The sequence below is a fragment of the Uranotaenia lowii genome, chromosome 3, assembly GCF_029784155.1.
Source record: "Uranotaenia lowii strain MFRU-FL chromosome 3, ASM2978415v1, whole genome shotgun sequence".
NCBI classification, from domain to species: domain Eukaryota; kingdom Metazoa; phylum Arthropoda; class Insecta; order Diptera; family Culicidae; genus Uranotaenia; species Uranotaenia lowii.
In genome coordinates, this window is record NC_073693.1 from 349,509,373 (window position 1) to 349,531,458 (window position 22,086).

Sequence of the window (22,086 nt, forward strand, 5' to 3'; positions counted from 1 at the left end):
TCTCTCGCCTTTCGCATTGAATCGTCGATAACTTTTGACTGACTGCTTCAATCTTGATGAAATTTTCACCACTAAGTAAACAAACCATCAAAACACTGTCAATAGATTCGCGATGTGACAACTAGGGGCGCTGCAGTAAATGAAAAGATGCGACCAGATTCTATGTGAAACAGATTTTACGGGAGGCCTGAGCTGTGGGTGCACACATAGCTGCACAAAGTGAGGTCGGTTCCGGCTACTCCTAAGCCTGATAAATTTGACACTTTGGTGACATTTGGATTAGTCGTCAAAAACCTTTGTGCGGTTCTCGTCGCGGCCGAACAGGAGGCTCACCTCAATAACCCATCAATTTTATTCGAATTGGTGGGGAAACTCCCGCACCATCTGCGACTAGACTGGGCAATATACCGGCAACGATGTACAAGAAAGGACTTTCAAGAATTTGCTTCGTATATATCTATCATCTTCGGACCTTACTATAAAAATTGATTCGTTCGACAATGAACGTGGTGGTCGAAACGACAAATGGAATCAAAATAACTTTTGTGGGGCTCATATGACCGAAGAGACGTCATGCGAAGTAGAAGAGGCTATGAGCAGTGCTGACAGCCAGGAGAGGTTCAGAAGCAATCGCCATTCAAATATCAACCGATGTGTCTGATATGCAAGGATCCAGATCACCGCTTGAAAGAGTACCCTGAATTCAAGAAGTTGTCAGTGGATGACCGATGGAAAAAAGTTCGAGGTTTGGGGGTTTGTCACATATGCTTAGGGGGCCACGGGCGCCGCCCTTGCAAATCCACGAGAGCATGCGAAATGGAGGAATGTAGAAAGAAACATCACACCTTGTTGCATGCTAGAGCCGAGACCAGTGCAAGTCCAGTAACAGAAATGACGGCTGTCACCAACTATTATCACGGCGGGTGCTCATCGTTCTACAGGATTCTACCGGTAACTCTTTTTGGGCATGGAGAACCAGTGGAAGTTTATACGTTCCTGGACGATGGCTCTTCTGCGACGTTGGTGGAAGAGGATGTCGTGCGACGATTGCAAATCGATGGAGAGAGTGCATCCCTCTGCTTACAGTGGACGGCAAGTTTAATTAGAGATGAAGAGGAATCAAAACGTGTATCGATACTAGTGAGAGGGTACTCGAAGCGGCAGAAATTCACAATCAAAGCTCGAACTGTTGCCAAGTCAAACGATACTTACTGGAGAATTGACCGGGCAGTTTCAACATCTTCAGGGCCTGCCTATACGTGACTACGAGAACATTCGCCCAAAGATGCTTAAAGGAAACGATAACGTGTTCGTGACTGTAAAACAGAAGATACGAGAAGGACCCCCAGGAGCCCCCATTGCTGCAAAGTGTCGATTGGGTTGGTCGATATATGGTGCAACGGGAAAAGAAAAAATACAGTCCAGTTTCCACATCGATGAATGTACATGTGACCGAGAACTTCATGACCTCGTGAAGCAACATTCTCAAGACGAGAGTAGAAGCTGGCATAAGGTGCACCGCCCCCTGTCGATCGAAGAAGAACGAGCGTATGGAATCTTGAAGGCCACTACGAAGCGGGTTGGGGAACGATTTGAGACCGGGCTCCTATGGAGGTTCGATGACTTTGAGTTTCCCAATAGTCGACCCATGACTGAGCGTCGATATCAGTGTTTAGAAAGGCGTATGGAGAAGAATCCGGTTATCGGCGAAAGCGTAAGAAGACAGATAATCGAATACGTAGAAAAAGGATACATTCATCTAGCTATAGACAAGGAGCTCAACGACATGGACCCGAGAAGGGTTTGGTACTTACCATTAGGAGTAGCTATTAATCCCAAAAAACCATCTAAGATTCGCATAAATATTCTGCGACGCAGCGGCGAAAGTCGATGGCGTATCTTTGAACACGATGCTGATACCGGGCTCAGATATGATGACATCTCTTCCGCAGGTTTTATTTGGTTTTCGAGAAAACTGCATAGCTATCTGCGCGGATTTGCGTGAGATGTTTCACCATGAAGATTCGTAAAGAAGACTGCAGCTCTCAACGTGTATTGTGGAGAGACGACCCAAGAAAATCGTTTCGAACGTTCATTTTGAACGTGGCAACGTTTGGATCACCCTGTTCACCGAGCTCTGTATAATTCGTGAAGAATTTAAACGCCAGAGAATATGCCCTCGAGTATCCCCTAGCAGCAGAGGCGAACATCGATCATCACTACGTTGACGATTGAATGGACAGCGCCGATACGATTGAGGAGGATGCTAACTTGACCAGCGAGGTGAAGCACGTACATGGTGAAGGTGGTTTCCAAATTCATAACTGGCTTTCAAACTCTGAAATGTTTCTTGAACTCAACGGAGCAAAAATCGCCACGGAAGAAAAGGATATAAATCTCGATACCGATTCAACTTAACGTGTTCTGGGAATGTTTTGGCGACTCACTGAAGACGTTTTCATCTTTTCTGCGGCTCCTGTTTATGAAGTGCATCCGACGAAACGCGACGTCTTACGGATTGTAATGTCTCTGTTCGATCCATTGAAGTTTCTATCATTCTTCATCATTCATGGCAAGATCACAGGATCTATGGAAAAGCAAAACGGACTGGGATACCAAAATCCCTCATCAAATTCATCGGAAATGGCTTGAGTGGACAGATCGTTTCAAAGACTTGGAAAATGTCCGCATTAACAGATATTTCTTTGGGAAATTTAATTACAACTGTCAGAGGGAATACAGTTGCGCATCCTCTGTGACGCAAGTGAGCTGGCTTATGCGTGTGTGGCGCATTTCCGAGCAAAGATAGGTAGAGAGATTCTATGTTGCACCACTCGAAGGTTGCACCACTCAAAACACTTTCCATACCACGCCTAGAACCTCAACCTGCGGTAGAGGGAGTACGTATAAAAAAAGTATAAAAGAGACGCATAGACTGACAATCCAAAGTACGACATTTTGGAGTGATTCACAAACGGTGTTGGCCTGGATTCGCTCGGATACCCGACGTTATCGGCAATTCGTCGCATGCAGAGTTGGAGAGATTTTGACTAGCACGAACGCTGAGGAGTGGCGGTGGGTACCAACGAGAGAAAATGTAGCCGACGATGCCACGAAGTGGGGGCGAGGATTCGACTTCACCCCTAGTTCTAGCTGGTTTCGAGGACCATCTTTTCTGTATCAGGAAAAAAGCGAATGGCGTGTTTGGAGTGTTTAGTCCATTAAGAGGTCTAGGAACAAAGAATGATTGATTGGCAAAATTTCTCAAAATGGAAAAGATTGTAGCGTGCCGTGGCTTTCGTACGTCGGTTCTGCCTCAACTTTTGCTGTAAGGCTAAGAAACAACCTGGACTCAAGGGACCGCTGATGAAGGAGGAACTAATAAAGGCTGAAATGATAATCCTTCGCTGGGTTCAAAAGGAGTACTATTCGCTGGAATACCGCTGGCTCAAAGAAGCAACACAGGGTCAGATACGCAGATACGTTAGCAACAGTCCGTTGATTAAGTTATCCCCTTGCTTAGACCAAAATAATATAATACGACTGGAGAGCCGAATCGTCGCTGCATCGTACGCGTCCTTTGACGCCCGATATCCTATAGTCCTACCTAAGCAACACCGTGTCACTAAGCTCATCTTAGAGGACTATCATGATAAATTTCTTCATGCAAACAGAGAAATGGTCGTTAACGAAGTGCGACAACGATTTCACATCGGGAATCTTCGGAGCCTTGTTAAACGCATTTCGAAACAATGCCTGCGGTGCAAAGTTCGAAAACCCCGAATCCTTATGCCACGAATGGCACCTCTCCCAAAAGCAAGACTTCAAGCATTTGTACGACCATTTACCTTTGTTGGATTGGATTATTTCGGACCTCTTAATGTACGGATCGAAACGATAGATCGCCCTTTCCACATGCCTAACGATTAGAGCGGTGTGTTTCACTGAGCACCGAATCGTGCAACATGGCAACATGCGACATGACGTTTCATTGTGCGCCCCTGGAGATCTATAGTGACAACGGGACCAATTTTGTAGCAGCAGCGAACGAGTTACAGAAATCGTTAGATCACGCTGATATTGCAGAAAACTTCACCAACACCCATACCAAATGGATCTGCAATCCCCCAGCAGCGCCCCACATGGGAGGGGCTTGGGAACGGCTTGTGCGATCCGTGAAGACGGTGATGTCAGCTATGTTAATCTCTAAGACCCCAGACGAAGAGACCTTCGTTACAAAAGTCCGAAAAGCTGAAGACGTAGTAAAGCCGAACCACTTTTTGAAGCTTAGCTCTAGTGGAGTTACTCAACCATCAAAACCTTTACGGGACGATAGATTGGCGTATCGTAACAATTGGAATCACCTAAACGTATTAGTGGATAACTTTTGGAAGAGGTGGATGAAAGAGTACCTTCCCACAATACGCACCAAATGTTTCCAGGACACCCCGCCCATCGAAGTCGGAGATTTAGTGATGGTAGTGGACGAAACGGAAAGAAATGGATGGATTCGAGGACAGAAGATTCGTGTAGCTGATTCGAAGGACGGTCGATGACGCAGACCACTAACTCTTCAGTACTTCCTTACGGCCGGGGGAATGTTACGGCGTTCCTGATTAGTCCCTCGCGCACCTTCCTAGAACGAGATACTGACAGCTGCACTGGAAATAGTGACAGTTCACTCGGATAGACGATAAAGCGGAGAGACAACGTTTTCCCCATTCTCGTGAACTTGTGGGAACACACGCCTTTGATTTTTTGTGAAAATTAATAATTACCCGGGTTGCAGATTTTCGAGACCTCTGAAAGGTATTTAAGATAAATATTCCCTGAATAATTATAAACAATTTAGACTTGTAACGATCGTAGGTTGCTTCCGGGAGATTAATTAATAACACTGAGTAACAAAAAAAGATTTTTTGAAAGTAGTCCAAGGTTTTCCAACTGAATAAGACTAATATTGACGCCCTGAGTCCGAAAATGACCATGGTTTTGTTCAATCAGGTCAGGATATTAGAATACATAAATTTTAAAAAGTCGACTTTTCGCCAAGAAAGTTGACCTGATACAGCAAAATCCATGTGATATTCTAACTCAGGACACAAAAATTAGTCTAAATCAGCTAAGAAACCCCAGACTATTTTTTGGCTGTCACCCAGTGTAATTGTTGGAGGTTAGGAAAAGACAGGTTAAGTCACAAAAATTGTAAGTGGAACCCTTATTCAATAAATTTATAATTATCCTAACTAATGTTAAATATATTTTTAGCTTCTTTACCACAAATACTGCTGTTGCTCAACAAAGGGGCCGAAAATTAACCCATCCTTCCCCAACAGGTGGCAGAATTAGACAAAAAAAATCGGATTTTTTTTTCTAAGTGTCGTGTCAGTATGATCAATGGTTTTAAGGAAGAAAAATTGATACTTTCGTAGTTTTCTCAGCGTGAGGACTTTACGATTAATTTCTGTGTTCTAGGGTTTCACAGATAAATCTGGCTTTGTTATTCCACCCTTATGACATACAAACTGACAACTCTTGGCTAGATAATAACAACTTTTGTAATAATGACGTGATTTTAGGATCCCAGAAAGAAAAAAAAATACAATTCTCACTTATGAATGAAAAACCTGTGACGATTGCTGTGGCTTGTCACAGCAGCTAGCTACACGTAGTTCATACATACATTGTTATATTTTGGCTCTTCATTTGGTTGCTCGAAAATAAAACAAGTTACCTTTCATTCATTTCCATTGACAGACATATCGTGTGTGGGTCGTATTTTTTCTTTTTGTTGTTGTTGTTAATGTTGTTGTACGGATAGAAAGTTTCCCGTCGCGTCAGCGCGAGAGGGTTCAAGAGTTTGCGGTACACAGCGCGAAAAAACAGGAAATTGTGTACACTAGTCTATGCGCAGCACAGCCAGACACCAGCCAGTTGTTGATGGTGTTGTTGTTGTTGTTGTAAGTTGGACTTGGGTTGGATGATGCCAAACAACCAATCAGCTTGCTAGAGCAGCGTAGCAGCAGCCGGAATCCAAACACTAACGATACTCAACCCCACAAGCCCAAAACAGCTAGCTAAGCCAGGCCGGAGAGTGTGCAGCGCAGTATATCTCTCATTTATTATTCAAAATGCGCAGCGCGCCAACACTCGGGCGACAATATTCACGATTTTCTACATCCGCACTTCTCCCCATCTATTGGCACATGCAGATTACGCCTTTCTGTTTTTTTTTTCTCTCTGATAGGGATATGGAACGCGCCTCAATCACAGCAACCCGTGCGCCCAACAACAACAAAAAACGAGCAAAGCTCGTGCACTTGATGGCTATTTTTACACGCACCGTGCACCGGCGACGGACCGTTCACGAAATTGATGGTGCTGCACCGGTTTTACGCACACTCGGCTTGCTTTGATGATATAAACACGAAAATATTCCCCGCTTGATCACCGACGATCAAGCAGTAAAAAAAAATACACCACACAACTTCTGGAATTTTATGTGTTTCCTCCCACAATCTTCCACGTTCGGGTGATCACAACAAAATTCATAAAAATATAAAATCGAAGCGCAAGCGAAAAGAAACACCAACACCCCCGCGAATGCCCACACACTCCCAAAAACGGGAAAAGGGTCCAACAGAGCGAGAAAAAAAAAGTCGAACAAACGAAGCCAAACGCACACGTTTGTGTTTATCTTCCGTTCCGACACACGACAAATCGAGACAATCGTCACAGATCGACTGAACGACGAGAAAACGACGGAATCCCAATTCCCATTTGTCCGTTTCTCCAAAATCCAACCAAACACATCGGCTCATATCATATCCAACAGTAACAAATCGAATCGACCCTCACTTTTTAATGTTGGTGCAGGGTGATGGTGGCCGACGCGACGATCGATGGATGAAAATCTGCGCCTCGCGTCGCGATCGTCAACTACACGGTGTTGTGATTGACTGGAATTTTTCGTTAATAATAGCACCAATTGAGCGAAGCGCTGTTGTCTCATCGTTGAGAGTGGCTCTCACAATAAAATTGTCTATGCCAAAAGCGTGGGCTCTTGCCTCTCTCTTTCTCTTTATTTTGTCTCCCATGTTTTCATTCCACCACCGCCTCCATACGCCATACGCCATAAAATCATACCAACTCGGGAGAGAACATGAATGGGAAATTTTATAGTTTCGTCGCTGGAACCGATTGAAGGTTCGATGATTAACTGAGGGGTGGGACACTAAAATGTATGGTTAAAACTTGAGCTTGATTATAGTTTTGTTTCCATTTTAAACAAAAATTTGCAAATATAAAAATGATTTGATAATAATGATTTCCAATCCATTCTTGAATTATCCTTTATTCTATTCAGTTTTGTCCTTATATTTTAAACTTCTTCACTTTTTCCATTTTTTAATTTTTTCCATTTTTCTTCCTTCCTCTATTTTTTTTTTTCCTTCTACTTTTCTTACTGCATTAATTTTTTCTCTTTAATTTTGTTTCCTTTTTTGTATTTCTTTTTTTCTTTCATTTCCTTTTTTATTTTTTTTATTTTATTCCATTTTTTAATTTTTTTCCACTTAATTTAAATTTAGCTATTTTTTCCTTTTTTTATATTTTCTTCCTTTTTTCCGGTGTTCTTCGTTTTTAAAAATATCTTTTCCTTTTTACAATTGTTTTCCTTCTTCTGAGTTTCCTTTTTATAATTTTTATACTTTATTAATATTTTTTTCAATTTTAACTTTTTTTCCATTTTTTTTTTTGTTTGTGCCTTTTTTCGATTTTTCTTCCTTTTTCAGAATTTTTCCATAATTTTACGTTATTTCTTTCGCTTTTTAATTTTTTTTGGATTTTTTTTATTTTTTTTTCTTTTCTTTCCTTTTGTGTTTTTTCCCTTTTTGTTTTTTTTTTCTTTTTAATTTTTTTTTCCTTTTTTATTTATTTTTTCTAAGTTTTAAGTTTTCCTAATTGTTTTTTCCCCTTTCAATTTTCTTTAAATTTTTTTTGCGTTTATTTCATTTTTTTCTTTAATTTTCTCTATTTCTCTTGCTTTTGTCATTTTTTTCCTTTTTCGTTTATTTTTGGCCTTTCTATTCTTTTTTTTAATTTTTGTAATCTTTAATTTTTTTATTTTTTCCTTTTTTCTTTTTTATTTCTTTTTCCATTAATTTTTTCTTTTGCATTTAGTTTCCTCTATTCTTTTCCCCCTTTTCAATTTTTATTTTCGTATTGTCTTTTTCAATTTACCTTCCTCTTTTTCCTTTTTTTCTTTTTTTTTTCTTTTTTCAGTTTTTTTCCCATTGATTTTTTTTTTCCTTGGTATTTTTTTTATTTTTTCCTTTTTTTTTCTTTTTCATTTATTTTTTCACTTTTTTTAATTTTTTTCCTTTTTATTTTTTTTTCCTTTTCATTTTTTTTTCCTTTCTTTATTTTTTTCCCTTTTTTATTTTTTTCCTTTTTTTATTTTTTTTTCCTTTTTTTATTTTTTTCCTTTTTTTATTTTTGTTTTCCTTTTTTTATTTCTTTTTCCTTTTTTTATTTTTTTCTCTTTTTTATTTTTTTCTCCCTTTCTTCATTTTTTCCTTCTTTTGTTTTTTTTCCATTTTTTAATTCTTCCTTTTTTTAATTTTTGTCCTTTTTTTCATTTTTTTTCCTTTTTTATTTTTTTTTCCTTTTTTTATTTTTTTTCCTTTTTTTTATTTTTTTTTTTTTACTTTTTTTTTCCTTTTTTTATTTCTTTTTTCCTTTTTTTATTTTTTTTCCTTTTTTTATTTTTTTTCCTTTTTTTATTTTTTTTCCTTTTTTATTTTTTTTCCTTTTTTTATTTTTTTTCCTTTTTTTATTTTTTTTCCTTTTTTTATTTTTTTCCTTTTTTTTATTTTTTTTCCTTTTTTTATTTTTTTTGCTTTTTTTTCCTTTTTTTATTTTTTTTTCCTTTTTTTATTTTTTTTCCTTTTTTTATTGTTTTATCCCTTTTTTATATTTTTTTTCCTTTTTCTATTATTTTTCCTTTTTTTATTTTTTTCTTCTGATTTTTTTTTTCTTTTTTATTTTTTTTTCTTTTTTATTTTTTTTTCTTTTTTATTATTTTTTCTTTTTTATTTTTTTTATTTTTTATTTTTTTTTCTTTTTTATTATTTTTTCTTTTTTATTTTTTTTTCTTTTTTATTTTTTTTTCTTTTTTATTTTTTTTTCTTTTTTATTTTTTTTTTCTTTTTTATTTTTTTTTCTTTTTTATTTTTTTTTCTCTTTAATTTTTTTTCCTTCTTTATTTTTTTTCTTTTTTTCCTTTTCTATATTCTTTTCAGTTTTACATTTCATTGCTGATTTGTTTTTTCAATATTTTGTTTTGTTTTTTTTTTTAAATTTTTCCCAATGTTTTTTTTATTTTTTTTCTTTTTTTTCATTTTATTTTTTTTTCCTTTTTTTCTTTTTTAATTTGTTTTTCCTTTTTAATATTTTTTTCTTTATTTATTTGTTTTTCATTTTAGTGTTTTCTATTATGTTATTTCTCGTGTTATTTTTCATTCGTTTTTATATTTTTTTCTGTTTTCCTTTTTTTTCTTCAATATTTTATTTTCTTTTTTTTTAATTTCCTTATTTTCTTTTTATTTTTTTTCCTTTTTTAATTTTTTTATGTTTTATTTATATGTCTTTTCCTTTTTTATTGTTTTTACATTTTTATTTTTTTTTTCTTTTTCTTAATTTTAGTTTTTTTCATTTTATTTTATTTTTATTTTATTTTTTTATTTTTTTTCCTTTCGATTTTTTTTCTTTTTTATTTTTTTTCTTTGTTTTTCCTTTTAATTGGTTTTTTTCGTTTTTTTTAAATTCATCTATTCTTATTACTTTTTTTCATTTTTTTCCATTTTAATGTTATTCCACATTCAAGCTAATTTACATTTTTTCAATTTTTAATACACATTTTAAGATTTTTTAGTTTTCTAATTTTTTTCTACGTTGTTTCTTAATTTTTCTTAATTTTATTTTTCATACTTGTTTATTGTTTTCATTTTATTGTTCATTTAATTTATGTTTTCATTTATCATTTTATTTATTTGTTTCATTTCATTTTTTATCAATAATTTTTTTTCTTTTTTCTTTTTAATTTCATCGATAAGTTTTCTGTTATTTCATATTTATTCATTTTATTTTGTTATTTTTTACGATTGTGATTCAAGAAAACGTATTTTTTTCTTAATCATGTTTTTTTTAATATATTTTCATTTATATTATACTTTGAAACAGATTTTTGTTTTTTTTTCCTTTTGTGTTCTTCATTTTTTTTGTTTTATTTTCACTTAATCAAAGGATGTAAAAAAATCCTTCTTGATTTTTGCAACTCTTTTTTGTTTTTCCCGTTTGTTAAAATTTTTAAATTAAAACTTTGGATTTATTCATTCCTATTTTTATTTTTCTAACATTTTTTTGTATGTTTTCTATTTTTTCCATTTAGAAAAAAAATCCTTTTTTTGCTTTTTTCCATTAATTAAAAAAAAACATTGCGTTTTGATTTTTGATTTTTACATTTGTTTAAAAACATACAGAAACGTTGTGCAATATTTTTTCATCTTCCATTTTTATTTCATTTGATTCGTTTTTTTCTTAATTTCGGCTTTTTTTTGTTTAATAATTTTTATCATTGTTTACAGTGAAAAATCTCTTATAATAAATATATCCTCCAATATTTTTTCCATTTAATTTTTATTTTTTCTCTTTTTTATGTTTTCAATTAAAGTATTATTTTTTACAATTTGTTTTCATTTTAAAACAATTTTCAGTATTTTTTTTTTCATTTAAAAACATACTTTTCGATTTTGTACATTTTATATTTAATTTTGTTTTTTTTATCTTTATTTTTTAATACTGTTCTTTCCTGCAACAATTTTTTTTTCTCTTATATTCCACATTTTTTATTGTCTCCAATTGTCTCAAATTTTCCATTTTTTCAGTTTTCCAAGAAATTTACTACATAAAAAATTTAATTCTTTTTTTTTCATTGTTTCTATTAATTTTTTCTCATAAATTATACTTTTCAAATTTTGTTTTCTTTCTCAAACTCTTTTTATACTAAATTTATATTTCATTTGGTGTATTCGTCTGCTGTTGTTGTTTTGTCTTTTGTTTATAAAAAAAAGTTGATTATGGGAGTTTTTCAAATTGCTGTTGAAAATAATTCTAACTTCAAAATGTTCATAATTCTATAGTATTCAATCTGTAAAAAACTGAAAGATCATTCTGTTTTTTTTTTTTTGGAAAATGTTCACTCCCCCAAATATGTCGGCATTTTAATTATCAGTTAATAAATCATTTTCCTTCAATTGGCGCTTGGTGGCCCAGACCTAGATTAGGTCCATGTCGATCAATCAATTTCTTCTTCCGCCTTTCGTAGTTATAAGTATAGATGGTAACTAATCGGAGTTCGGATACAGGATATTCCCGTACAACAACCGCGTTTTTCCGATAATCTTAATTGAGTATCTCATTATCTTTGGTGTGGCGGACAGAAGAACGTGAGCCGGTCTCGTTTCTCTTCTTCCGTGTCATGGCGAAAGCATCGAAAACGGCACTAGTAGAAGGCCAGAAGAAGCCGAAGAAGACGCAAAATAAACAACACATCCCTGAGAGCACCACTTTTAACACTTCCCCAAAAAAGTAATTAAGCAAATTGGATTATTTACTAGAGGAGCGTTTGTGCTCTTTTTTCGGTCTCGCTCGCTTGGTATTTGCTACCGCAGATTATGCTCGATAAGCGAGAATAAAAAAAACGGATATAGGCTGTATCGTGTTGCTTTTTCAGGATTGCAAGTAGAATTTTTTTAAGTAAACTTGAATTTTTGCACTATCACCTTTTCACCTTAATGAAGGAACTTCGTTGACCCACGTCAAACGTGGGTAATTTTCAATCCAAAAAAAAATCCAAAAAAAAACTTCCGCTTATGATAATACAGGTAAAATTTTAACCGAGTTCAGGAAAACATAAGTCTATGGATGCGCTCCATGATAAGTCATAAGCAGTTCGAGTCTAGTGAACGCTGCTATCTTTTTGAAAGATAAAAAAAACACTTTTATTACGTTCCTTTGAAATTGCGCTTCGACAATAAAGCAATTTTAATTACGCGATTGCCTGAAATTTCTCAGAAAATCCCACAGCCACTGATAGGCTCAACCGAAAAAAAATCCGCTAAATTCAATTTCAATCTTCCACCACCCCAAACGACGAAGGCAGAAAATGTGGCGTGCCGCATCGAGAGCACCACGACACGACATATGTGGTGGGAATTTGCGTTTGGCTAAATTTAGAATTTTCACCAAATATTTGCGCCCATACTGCTCGCTCCGTCAAGAGAAGCATCGCGTTTCGATGTCAGCCAGCCAGCCAGCAAGAAAGACGAACCAGACGGATGGATGGGAAATTTCACGCAAAGGAACGCATTGGTCGTCCAAGGAAAGCGAGACGCGGGTATGTGTGTATGCAAGATTGTGTGTACCCCCAATCTTTGTATGATGAGGTGGAAAAGCCGGGTACGACCAAAACCAAATTCATGGATTTAAATGCCACCTCAAAGCCTGACATTAAGAATGAGCAAATATAGATAAATGATGGCGACTTTTTATTAATCCAAAGATAAAATTTCTTTTTTTTTCAATTTGTGGTAAACGTCATAGGTATTCATATTTTCAAGAGATTTATTTCAGTTTATGCATCTATTGTAGTATGGGAAATAAGGGTATAATGGCCACCTTAAAGAGGACGCCAGAAACCAGCTATAATAATTCAGTTACCTCATTGTTTCATGTTCAGACACTAAACAAGTCTATTTCCTAACTGGCTGAAATTTGAAAAAGTAGATAAAAACGTTTAAAAATGCATTTTAACAGTGTTTGCCGAAAGCTGAAAAACTGTCACTGTAAGGGCATAATGAGAACCTCCCCCCCCCCCCTGGGGCACTATGAGCACCATTAATCGGGGTACGATGAGCGTTTTTCCTTTTAGAATCTAGCAGCGAATTCAACTCGATGAAGACAACTATATTATAGAGCTACAGGTTGACTAGTTTCATCTAACGATTGGCCTCTATTGGTAAGGTGTCGAAGAGATAATCAGATGACTCGAGTTCGATTACTGGTCGAAGCGAATTTTGTTAACATTTACCATTTATGATCGATGCATTTTGCACTAAACAGCCAGTCATAGCACCATTATCAAACAATAACAAAATAATGTATGTTTGTTTGTAGAATAAACACAATTCACACACACTCATACATTATGTTTCTGGAGCTTTGTTTGGCGGATAATGCTTCTAGCCGTAAAAAGGAAAACAATCAAAATAATCTATCATGAATGGTAAATGAAAAAAAAAATGACTCGACCAGGAATCGAACTTCAGTCTTCTGAGTTTTTTTAGTCAAGCTGTAGCTCTAGATTTCAGTTGACTTCATTGAGTTGAATTCGCTGCTAGATCCTACGGCAGAAAGTGCTCATCGTGACCCGATCAATGATGCTCAGTTCGGCCCGAGTCAGCAAGTTAAAGTAAAAAAGGCTTTTAAAATTAATTATAGTGAAAAATCCAAAATTCAATGATGGTGAAAATTGAGGAACAATGTGTATATCACGTTGCAGTGCATACACTATAGATCAAGATGATTTAAAGATCATAAGAGCTTATATTCCGGTGTTCAAAAATAATAATATTGTCGTCACATGATAACCTAGTATTAGTTTTATTTTAATATTTCTGTAAAGATGATAAAGAGATAACATTTTTGCTTGAAAATTAATACTACAGGAACTACAAAACTGTTCCCCATGAAAATGTATTTGAAAAAATACGTATTTTGCTTACTACGCCGCGGGTGCTCTTTATGCTCTTGTCTCCCCTACCTACATCATCAAATGACAACTAAACAATTAAAAACTATCACAACAATATTTCTTCAATATTCTCACTTCTTATCGAAAGAAAAGTACAAAAAATTTCTGCATGGGGTCAAAAAATCTACCGCGTAAAAGAGACAGTGTTGTTTTTCTGTAGGTACGAGTTTTAGAGTCTATTTGCCGGTATAAATGAACTTTAAAACCTCAATATTTTACATCCAATCATTAAGAAACTCGACTAATTCTCATGTATAATATATTATTGGGTTAGTTTTAACAGAATGTACTCAATTCGAATCTGGTGTCAGATATTGTCTATGAAGATATGATTTTTGGTGATATGGCGTTTCAAGAGTTTTCCAATAATAATAGAAAGATAGAAAAAATACTCAAAAAATCATAAATTTTGCTTATCTTCTAGGTATAAGCTAAAATTATCTACGATTTTGAACAAAGACGAGAAATTAATTGAAATTCTGCAGATCAAAAACTTTGAAGCGTCCTTGAGAGGCCTCGGAAATTATAACAATTTTTTTTATTCAACTGACTGACCTCGGGGTGGGGTGTTAATAATTCAAATTTTAATTTTAGATCAGGTAACAACATAAGTAAAAATAACCGCTTTAAAATGAGAGCTGTAGCCGAAGTTTCGAATTACAATACAAAGATTACTTATTCTAATTTTATTAAACTTGATCTTTAAATTTGTTTTCAAATTGTGAACTTTTTCCCTGTTTTTATAAGCTTCATAAGTTCTTAAAATTTTGCCAAAAAGTATGTTTTACTGATATAAATTCCTCAATTCCCTGTCCAATGCGGGAGGGACTCACGAACTATACTATAGAAATTTTGAATGTATCTTAAAACGTCACATGCCACATTTGGTTCCATTTGTTGATAAGAGTTTTTAGTTAGTTTAGAGTTTAGTTATGTCAAATATCCGTCCTCGCAGACCCGGTGTGCTTTGCTACACCTTTCAAAAATAAATGAAATTTTCTAAAATTATTCAAATTTCAAAAGCATTTGATTTAAAATCAAATTACAGCATAAGGAGTGTATTCGAAAACAATGCAACACTTTGTTTTGTGAATAGCTTTTGAATGCATGGATGAAAATTATGAAATTTTCAGTAATATTTCCTAGTGATGTAGTGTGTACGTGTAAAAAACACGTACAACACAATCGGTCAAGTGGAATTTGAGATAGCGTGCAATACTTAAGTTCATTGACAAATTTTTGTGGGCAGGATCGAGAAGAATCCAGAAAACTCCCGGTGAGGGACACAAAAACAGCTGGAAATCAACAATTCAACCAAAATTTACATCGTAAATCCTTTAAGAAGTGCTAGGCTAAAGGACCCAATAGTGAGCTAAATTTGAATAAAAGTAAAGATTATTATTCTATGAAGTGAGAGGAATGTGAGAGGATCCTTGATCCTCAATCCGAAAATATGAATGGAAGAAGTGATGAAAACGTCAAATTTTTCTGACTGGTTTGTCAGCTAAAGAATAAGTAGGCCTGACTTCATTTCTACAAGGTAGAGAAGCTGCCCACCGTTAAAATAAACAAAAATGCGGTGGTCAAATCGTGCGCAAAATATTTGAACTACTTGTGGGTGATATTTTGAAAAAAATCCGTAGTGGCAGCAAAACGAACTCTTTAGCGAGAACCTGGCGGTTTTCCAACCAGAAACCTTTCTTTGACAAGTCTCGCCTGTGTTTTCCGTAGATAAACAAGGAGAAAAAAATGAAAAATTTAATGTCTTGTTCTTGAAGAGGCTAACGATCTGTGGTAACAAAAAATTATTCAGTCTTTCATAACGACTGACAATGGCTAAAAATACAAAGAAGACTGCCTTCAAATGTGCTGAAAGTGTCAAAATTTCTAACACTTTTTCCCAGCGCGAGTGAACTTGCTCTTACGTATTGATTTAATTGAGAAAATTAAAACATCTTTAACATTTCAATAACTTTAGTAATGCTTCGAGTCATCCATCACATCTGTTAAGTTGATCGAATCGTTCATCGAAATCCAATAAATATACAAATCTAATTTAATCCTAAACTGAATTCAATTCTAGTGTTCATCGGATCATGTAATTTCGTTCTGGATTTCTTTGCCAAAAAAGAAACATACATATAACAATACGAGTCTTTCATAATCAACCAATTATTCTAAACCTTTTATCGGGTAAAACAATGAGTTTTTCATCATTATTTATTTATTTACATAGTATTCCGTCTCACGACATAACTTGACGCACATAATTCCTAAAATTCACTCGGTCCATGGCAACCGTTCTCCAATTTCACGAGCACCCCACGTTCGCCATTTTCACTTCAATATGTGTTGTGAGCCTACTTGGCGGAATAATTCTACTCAATCAAAGCAATAAAACATTCCCTTTTTTAAATAACAATTAAAGGGAATATTTCGATTGCTTTCATTCAACCACATTTTTACTTTTTAACTTCAGCGATGGTACCTAATGCAGTACTTTTCTACCCATTTTTCATCACATTAAAAAAATTAGGCAAAATCAGGCTTATTTTAAAAAATCAGGGAAATTCAATGGCTTATCAGGTTGTCAAGCAGAGCTTCGAAAAATCAGGCAATTCCTGAAAAATCAGGCACATTGGCATCTCTGGTTACGAGTCGTTCATATTGAAAAATGAATAATCATCCGAGAATTGATTAAAAGCCGATCGAGTCTTTCAACGAAAACAAACTTTTACCAGAGAACATCTGAATCTTTCATCAGAAACACATCAATTTTCATAACACTTTTAAGACAGCAAATATCCAACCATTCACTTTTTCTCGCGATTTTCTTCTGTTCCTTTTACGGTTAACCCACCATTGTCGTACTTGAAGTCGAATTTACAAGTTTTTACAAAAAGATGACACAAAACTTAGCTTCGCAAAATTTGTCAAATGAATGACCGTTTTTTTTTTATTTACACGCTAAACTTGTCTTAACTACAAAACCTTTAGATTTTATTCATCTAACAGCCAACCAAATTTGTTTCCATTTGTTCGACCAGCTCTCCAGTTATGATAAAACTTGTAGGGAAGTACCTCCCCTTTCCCATCCCCCAATTGAAGTATTTAGGAGTACTAATTATTCATAGAAGCAGTTCTCCTATCCAAATACCTTCCCATGCCAAATTTGTTTCCATTTGATTGAACAGTTTTCGAGGTTTGCATTCAACATTGTATGGAAGCTTCTTTTGTCTTTCCTTTCTCCCCGCTGGAAAAAGGGAGGGGTTTCAAATAAATTCGACATTAACAATTTTAGCTATCTAAAAGTGAATTGGTTTACGATAAATGGATGGTTCTTCGATTGACATTCTATCCGGTCTCTCCCTTTCTTTCCTTGACAGGTTCATAAGAAGAAAATCTCACCTATAAACCTAGAGGATCATATGAACTGATGAGTTGGCATTGTGGTAAAATGTCGGACAGCGAACTCGGAGGACTGGAGTTCAAATCTCGATCGAGGAGGTTTTTTCAACTCAAATTACTCAAAATCGTTTATTTTGCTTTTTTTTTTTATTGTTTATTAGAGTAAAATCAACGGATCATATGTAGATCCTAATGATAACTTAATAGTAATTACAATACAAGATAAAAATTAACATAAAAATTAACACAGGTTTATACAGTTCTTGAAACAGTTAAAATTTTTCTCCGGAACACGTTCCTCGAAACATCGAAGTCGAAATGCTCAGAAAAGCGATTGAACGTTTTCAATATGCCGATAAATGCGCTATTCGCTCCATGGTTGTTGAGACGAATAGGAACATAGAGCTGCAAAAGCTGGTTTCTCAATCCTCGGGGGCGCACGCTGAGAGGAATGGCCTCCAGCAAAACGGGACAGTCAACTCTGGACGTTAAGAGATCAGCAACAACTAGAGCGCGCGTAGCGTTTCTGCGGGCTTGAAGCGTATCTAGGTCTATAAGGCGGCAGCGATTCTCATAGCTTGGTAAACGGAACGGGTCTTGCCAGTTCAGATGGCGTAGGGCATACCGCAAGAAGCGACGCTGGATAGCCTCGATTCGTTCAGCCCCATTCTGGTAGAAAGGGCACCAAACAGCTGAAGCATACTCGAGGATGGAACGAACTATACAGCAGTAAAGACTTTTCAGGCAATACACGTCTTTGAAGTCTTTGGCCATGCGAAATAAGAATCCAAGGTTTCTGGATGCTTTGTCGACGATGTAGTTTGTGTGAGTCTTAAAGTCCAGGCGTTGATCGAGAATAACGCCCAGATCGTTGATGTGGTCCACCCGAGAAATGATTCCGTCTCCGAGAACGTACTCCGCAATAAGAGGGTGTCGCTTACGTGAGAATGATACTACCGAGCATTTACTGCGATTCAGGGGCAGGCAATTCATGTCACACCACTGAGCAAACACATGGAACTGCTGCTGCAGGAAATTGGTGTCCTCTTGGCTGTTTATGGTGTGAAAGAGTTTCAGGTCGTCGGCATATGCAAGTTTTTTGCAGTCAAGGAGCGAGAGTACGTCATTGAAATATATCACGAAAATTAGTGGTCCTAAATGACTTCCTTGAGGCACACCGGAGCAGGCAAGAAAATAGTTTGAAAAAGAGTCACCAATACGAACGGATAACTTTCGACCTGTTAAGTAACTGTGGAACCAGTGCAGAAGGGATCCACATAAACCCAGACGTTCTAGCTTTGCGATAGCGATATCGTGGTTCACCTTGTCGAATGCAGCAGAAAGGTCAGTATATATGGCGTCAGTTTGAGTTTTCCTAGCAAAGCTGTCTTGCACAAAAGATGTGAAGGTGAGTAAGTTAGTAGTCGTGGATCGTTTAGGCATGAACCCGTGTTGATCATTGGAAAGTTGGTGCTTGAAGAACGAATTAATGGGATCCAAGATAACCAATTCAAACAATTTGGCTATCGCGCATAGAGCTGAAATTCCGCGGTAGTTGTTAACATCTCTCTTGTCACCCTTCTTGTGAACAGGAAACATGTAGGCTTCCTTCCACAGTGAGGGAAAGATTCCAACATCCAGCGATGATTGGAAAATAAGCCGAATAGGAAACAGCAAAAGTGGCATGAAACGCTTCAAAAAAGTAGCAGGTATACCATCCGGGCCTATAGATGAAGAGTTTTTCAGCTTAGCTGTCGCTTTCGATATGGATGCATCGTCGATTATGATACCGTTAAACGAAGAACCTATAGGCAATATATTTCTCACAGCTCTAGCCAGTTGCTCAGGAGAAATGGATCCAGTTGTAAAAATGCTAGAGAACTTCTCGGCAAATAGATCACAAATTTCGGGATCAGAGTTCACTGTGTCGCTATTCAGGAACATGTGAGACGGAAGCCCTGATTCTCTTCGCTGATTTTTCACGTGCTTCCAAAAAGATTTCGGACTGCTTTTGAAATTCTGTTGTAACCGATTAATATAATATATTTTTGTGGGGAAATTAAATCGTTGGAATCTTGTCATTGTAGATATACCCGCCTCCAATTTTGTCCTACATGCTTTTTTGGACAACCCTTTCATTTGATCTGGTTTATTTGTTTGAATAATTCTGTTGTTCCTGCGATATACCCCTTCTTAAATGTTTGCTGGGATGCAAAGTTGCATTGTCTCCTGCCTTGCACTCAAACTTTCATGTATTGTTTCAAACTTGCACAACACTTGAAAGTCTGGATACAGCCAGGAGATTAGAACCTCGACCTGCCGGGTTAGGGGCGCGCACAATATCACAGAACCATACCTGATGCATTGGAATGAGAGCTTCAAAATTCCAACAAAAGCTTTCGAAGCAAGCAAATTGAGACAGGAAAAAAAATGTTTGTATCAAATGAGATATAGTTCGTTTCCGAAATGACAATAACATAGATTTTGATATCAAAGCTATACCTGAATGATAAGGTTTGAATAGTAATTTTGATATGCTCTCCTGTTCGGTGGTAATAGGGTTGATAGGTCAATCAATAAAAAAAACTTTCTTTTAGAATTATTTATAAATTTTGAGTTTTTTCTTGAACTTCTTATGAGAAGTTAGGGTCGTTTTTGAAAACACTTTAGTGTATCAGGGACAAGAATTAGGAAAACAAGTTAGTTAAAAGAAAATTTAAACTTACTCTTACTTTACTATTAAACTTCTTATACCTGCCTCAAAGATAGAAATTAGGAATTTCCTTAAGAAAAATCTAGGAGCATAGGAGGTGTAAGAAAATTCGATCGCACCATTCTCCAAAATGGATCCTGATTTAAAATCTTTCCCCTACTAACACAACCCTTTCCTTGGATATTTAAATATAGATTCGCAGACGTATAGACGGTTTCTATAGTTGGAGATATTGACTTATCTTTGTTTCTGAATTTTTCAAAATTAATCTTTGGAATATAAAGAGACGAAAGGTTGTTAATTAATCCTATGCTCCTATCCTATCCTACTAACAATCCTTCCTTCATTCCTCATTGACTACTAGGACGTGGCCGGCGTCGTTATTGATCATTTTCAAAGGGAGAGCATGAGTTTTGTGCATTGTGAATGAACTGCTAGTCCCAAACATCATTCTTTAGGCCCTTGCACAAAACTGATGGCCTCGATCAATCATGGAGTAGCAACCATTGGCGAGGTAGAACTTATTCTGCTTAGCCACGCCAGCAATCATGGAATTTGAAGTGCATAAGTTGAGCAAATTCTAATCAAATATGTTATCTGAAGTTTTAAATGAATGATCATATCTAAGCACTTCAAGTTCAATGATTTATGGTGGATATGAGTAGTCAACTAAGCTAAGTTCTCCTGTTCGGTAGTAATACCTCAGAGACGTAATACTTAAGCTATTATCAACCATATAATCAATAAAGTTCAACATAAAGCTATTAAAAGTGCAATTTGTTTTTTATTAAAAGTAGATATAATTCCGTTTTCGAAAAAATATTAACAACAATACTCATAACAAAACATTAACTGGATTAGATGATATAAATATCTAGCTGAGATAGGTTTGAGTAATGATTTTGATATGATCTTCTGATCGGGATGCTAGCTATAATTGAGATTTTGACGATGATGTTTATCAGCCTGCTGATGATCTCTGACTGTAGCTCGGTTTCTTTAACGACTGTCAATTTTTAACAGCTTTGATGTAATGTGTTAATTTCTGTGACGTTCTGTCAAGTGGATTTTGAGATAACGTACAATGAAGAAGTTTTTGGATATGGACGCACCCTGAAAGCCAAGAAGACTTCTCGCTTAAAATCTCTATATCTCTCTTGTTTATCGACCGATTTGTACAAAATTTATAGTTTTGATTACCTCAATATTTTTGTAAAAAAGCATTACAGTGCTAATATTATACAATAATTAGAACCTGTATGAAATGGCCTATCTGATGAGTATAATTTTATTGCGAAAATCTTATGTTTATATTCTTAAATTCCAGTGCACAGTTAAATTTAGGTGTTGGAAAATTTGAGAAAGGCTACCTTGGAGAAATCGTTAAAAATTCTGTGTTTCATTTTTTGAGAATCTGAACATGTCAAAATGTCCAAGAATGAATGAAGTTTTCAACTTTTTCTACTGTGACTGAAATAATTTTGACTGTCGGTTGATTTAAAAGTACGATATTTAAAACTCTTTTCTACATCTTGATCACGATTTAAAAAAAATAATAAAAAAATATGTCCTTAAGTACAACAATACCTATCTATCATTGGCCGGCTGTTATTTACTTATTTTTTATTGGTTTTACCACTTTTTTATACTGAACCATTTCCACTGCAGCTGTAATTGTATGCATCCCCGTTTCTGTTGTGAAATTAATTATTTATATTCTGTTGTGGAAAATTTTCGGTCCAGCTCAGCTAGAAAAAACGTCATAAATCTTGGCAAACGAATTCAACTTTGTTCTCTCTAGTTGCTGTTCGGTCTTATTAAATGCATAAATTCTTGAATTCATTTTCCCATTTTCGGAAGCTTGATTCGAGTTCATATCCTGCCAGTTATTTTCCTCCTCTTCCTTAGAATTAAATTCCGACGTTCGTTGTTCCGTTCCAGAACAGTATTTGGGGAGGTACTCACAAACGAGGTCACAACTGCCAAGGTCGAATGCAAAAGACCGTTTCGTAGCTTTTTACCGTACCCATTTGCTTCTCTACTAAGTAATAAACATAATCACCTTTTGGCAAGAAACTGTAGCCACCCTGTT

General features: G+C 35.5%; 1 protein-coding gene across 3 annotated transcripts in view; it reads right to left on the minus strand.

Annotated features, from left to right (window-relative positions):
• The window catches only part of LOC129753325 (uncharacterized), a 183,677-nt gene that overhangs the window by 150,695 nt on the left and 10,896 nt on the right, over positions 1-22,086 (minus strand). Inside the window, exon 1 of one of the 3 annotated variants that reach the window (XM_055749132.1) lies at positions 5,735-7,421. The exons of the other annotated variants lie outside the window; for them this stretch is intronic. The gene's annotated coding sequence lies outside the window, so the exon portion shown is untranslated. Of the gene's footprint in view, positions 1-5,734; positions 7,422-22,086 lie in introns of those variants that run through there. 3 annotated transcript variants of the gene reach the window in all.